The sequence below is a fragment of the Penaeus japonicus genome, unplaced genomic scaffold, assembly GCF_977035675.1.
Source record: "Penaeus japonicus unplaced genomic scaffold, GWHDUDI00000001_assembly GWHDUDI00000016, whole genome shotgun sequence".
NCBI classification, from domain to species: Eukaryota; Metazoa; Arthropoda; class Malacostraca; order Decapoda; family Penaeidae; genus Penaeus; species Penaeus japonicus.
The window spans coordinates 29,679,072-29,682,566 of NW_028234418.1; positions in this window are offsets into that span (position 1 = coordinate 29,679,072).

Here is a 3,495-nt window from a genome sequence, read left to right on the forward strand (position 1 = left end):
TTGCTGTAATGTTCCTCTCCACCTCAGCCTTCAATAGAGGCGGTGAGTACTGTGTTTTTCTTCTTGATAGACTCATGACAGAGAACTCTATCAAGGATCGTGCCCACGGCGGGGCTGAGACGTAGTCAGGGTGGGGAAGGTCCATGCCCTTAATCAGTAGTGTCTCTTTGAGCTCAAAGTGTTTCAGCACTCTGGTTGTGTGAGACAGCCAGGTGTTGTTAGCAAAGAGCTCTTGGTTCTGTGCAAGCCGATGCTGCACTCTCTGTCTTAGCTGTGAGTCCAGTGGGGACTGTAGGGCATTGGCAAGGAACTGGGCTGCCATCTGATCAATCCGGGTGTCCAGGGGAAAGAGTTTGGCGTCCAAGAGGAGGTTAGTAACCTTAGCCCACCCAGGGGCACCCAGAATAATCCTGGCGGCTTCGTTTTGCATGATGTCGAGCCTTTTCCTGAGTCTTAGTACGCGGTGTCCAGCCCCTAAGCGCCGCCCAGACAGAGCTCTCATGACAGAGAGCCGTGCCTTGGTCCGGTCTAAGAGATGTTTGATCTCGGAGCGGAAGGTGAGGTTCTTATCGATCCATACCCCCAAGTATTGGTAGACGTGTACCCACTCAAGCTCTAGACCTTGGACTCGCAGTCTTTGATCACAGACATCATGTTTCAGCGCCATTGCCTTCGATTTGGCTGCTGAGATCTTAAGCCCGACTCTGCAGCATTCCTCAGATATTAGGTCCAGACAACGCTGGGCCTTTCTGACTGGATTCACATTTCTTCTCCCAGTGGAGATAATTGCTAGATCATCTGCATATGAAATGATCGTGCACCCCGCTGGGAGTGGAATGTCGAGAATGTTTAACATGAGGATGTTGAACAGAGCCGGGCTAAGGACCCCTCCTTGAGGGGTGCCATTCTCCAGAGGCAAATGCCTGGAAAGGTGACCTTGGAACTTCACTCTGGCAGTTCTGTTCCGAAAGTAATCGCCAATCCAGGCAAGCAGCCTGCCTTTGATTCCCTTGCGGATCAGGATCTCCTGAACGGCGAGCGGGTTTCCCAGTTCAAAAGCCTTCTCCAGGTCAAGGAAGACAATGACAGCGCTGCTGCAGCTGACAGTGCTCAGTAAGGTGACCATGCTGTGGGTAGTGCTTTTGCCCCTTGTGAACCCGTGTAGGTTAGGGTATTTCAATAATTGCAACTTTTGAAATGTCATTGTGACTGTACAAAAATAGGCTCCATATATCATAAAAATGAAATGTGAAAAAAATCAGCTTGATCTGATAACGTTTAGGGGTTGCACTTTTCAATTTAATATATTACGCATTTCCGCGGAATTGGGGCCGCGCAGCGGACGAGGTCCACGCACTTCGAACTTCCTCGCTAACCTTAAGTGATGATAGTTCCCTTCTGAATCGCAATCAAATTTGTGTCTTTAGGTGCATCAAGTTCCTCGCTGACCTTGGGAACCTAAACATTGCATGCAACAAATTTCTCACAGACCTTAAGCACTTAAATACCGCATATAGCAAGTTCCTCAATGACCTTAGGTCGGAAGTCTGTCAATACTTCTAGTTCCTCACTGAACTTAATGGCCTGTAAAGTAATGCCGTGTTTCTTCAATAAGCATATAAACGTTAATCAATTAATAACATTAATATACATTCCCACAAGCTTCTGTTGTGTTGCTACTTGTTTGTGATATATTGGCACGATATAATTCGCTGAAAGTGTTTGATTGAAATTCAAACTTTTCTGGACGACAAATTGCTTTGAAACTTGTGACTAAATTGAAGAATTATATCAGAAATTTGGACTGAAGACTATTACTAAACTAAAGGCCATCACAAAAGTACTTAACATAAAGAAAGTATATTATTATACACAGGAGGAGAGTTTGAAAGCTTCGTTTATTGGTACTGAAATCATATCTTTTAAAGGCAAAAGACAACCGAGAGTGCTACAAGAAGACATCGAGTGGTATGAAGCAAAGTTAAATGGTAGTGCTGCATCCACTGGTTCTGCTGACCATAAAGCCTACTAAAAGGAAGGAATACAGAAATAAGAGGAAATGTAGTCTGGCAAATAAATTACTGAGTGAAATTCAGGAATGTGTGAAAACGATACAGATGATGAACATGACAACGGAAACTTAATCTTCCTCAACCTTAGAAGATTTATCCACTCCTGATGACTACCAGAAGGGAAACGGAAATACACCAAGGAAATAATGCAACAAATTTTACTGATGCTTTTTTTTTCTCAAGTAGTAGGTCTTGACAGCAGATTGATTCCTTTAGATACTACCATTTTCCGCAAGAAAAGGCAGGCAACTATTGGTAAAAGAGATGACACTCTAGCTTCATTGAAGATAACCAATATGAATAAAAACATGTCATATCCTCAGGAAATTAACAGAAGTAATTGATTTTTATGAGGATATAAATGATGAGGTCCGTTTTCAGTGGCCAATTAACTTTAATGCTATTGACGGGTAACCATTCATGAACTACTGAACAGACATGCAAAATTATTTTGTCTTGAGTCCTTAAAAGAATTTAAAAAACATAATATTACCTAGGATATTTGTGCCAGTTGGTGTTAGGTGGTTAGGTTATATGTGTTCATCATTACATGTTTGTATATCACTTGATGTTGTATTTGATAAATTATGAAGTATTGAAAATGCTGATTTGCCATCCAAGACAAAAGTTGGCTTGAAAGACAATTTGATTAGATGCTTGGGGGCATTGCAAAAGAACCCTACTGTTATCAAAGGTATCTTCGAGTTCTCCAAGATCAATTTCTTTTGCTGGCGAAAAGCTGTCATTAGTACAGAGCCGACAATATTTCAGACAGCATTTGGGGCATCTCAAATGTGTTCAGAAGTAGGGATCAGATTAGGGTTTGACAAATCCTACTTTGCATCCATCAGTAGATATCTGCATAACACAGATGTCATTTTCATGCCACTCTCTCACGATGCTGACAGCATACATGAGGTATTTGGTATGCTGAAAATGGAATCGGAAAAAGCTGGATATACAAACCAGCCAAACCCGAAGGATCGAATTTGGTACAATTTTTCCTATGAGAAGTTATGGAACCTCACCACAGAAAGTTTTTGAATGTCCCAGTTTTTTCGGAAAGAGTGTTTAGTTCTCCTTTGTTCCATTATATATGGGATATCAAATACATGGTAATTGCGGATAGAGGAATATAGTACATGTGAAAAGTTGTTGCATATTATAGATATTGCCAATAAAAAATACATTTCTAGTTTGTAATATACTTTCACCATGTGTAATATTATGCTTAATTGTAGAAAAAATAATCTTAAAAACTAGAATTATACTATACACGATTAAATAAATCAACATAATTTGAATACATTGTTAAGTAATTACTGCTAAAATGACGATGAGAATATAGAAAATGGGAATTTCACCCCAGACTAATCTAATTATTTAATAATATTTTTCGTATCTTTGAGTTAAAAGTGCAATA